Raw genomic sequence first — 508 nt, forward strand, 5'->3', positions numbered from 1 at the left:
AAAGGGAAAAGAAAAAAATGTGAGAGAATGAAAAGATGAAAATAAAGTGTTTGTAGATAGGGAGGGGAGGAGGGGGTGAAGGGAGGGCAGAGGTAAGGGGAAAAAATGAGAATCAAGACTTGCCATGTAAAGGTACATGATCCCAACAATGAATGTAACTGTACTGTATCCCTAAATGTACCAATAAACTCAATAAAAAAAAAAAAAAAAGAATGGAGATACTATGATGTCATAAAAAAAATTCCAAAGCAGCTGGTTGAATCAATGTGCTTCCAACCCCACCCGAGGGCAAGTTTTTTTTTCCTGGTAGCACTCAGGTGGCAGTCCCCACAGGGGACAGCGTTGTGTGGCATAAGGAGGGAAGCCAAGAACTTCACTGATGCTTGGTGCAGCACAGCACCTCTCACTGCCAAGCATGCTTTTGGAAAATTTCTTCTCCCCTCCCTGCCTGGAACATATTTTGGACGCCTACTTGTCATATTGCAAAGTGTATGTGACAAAACAATCT

Source organism: Fukomys damarensis, unplaced genomic scaffold, assembly GCF_012274545.1.
Source record: "Fukomys damarensis isolate Sample0158 unplaced genomic scaffold, DMR_v1.0_HiC HiC_scaffold_5, whole genome shotgun sequence".
In the NCBI taxonomy this organism is placed as follows: Eukaryota; Metazoa; Chordata; class Mammalia; order Rodentia; family Bathyergidae; genus Fukomys; species Fukomys damarensis.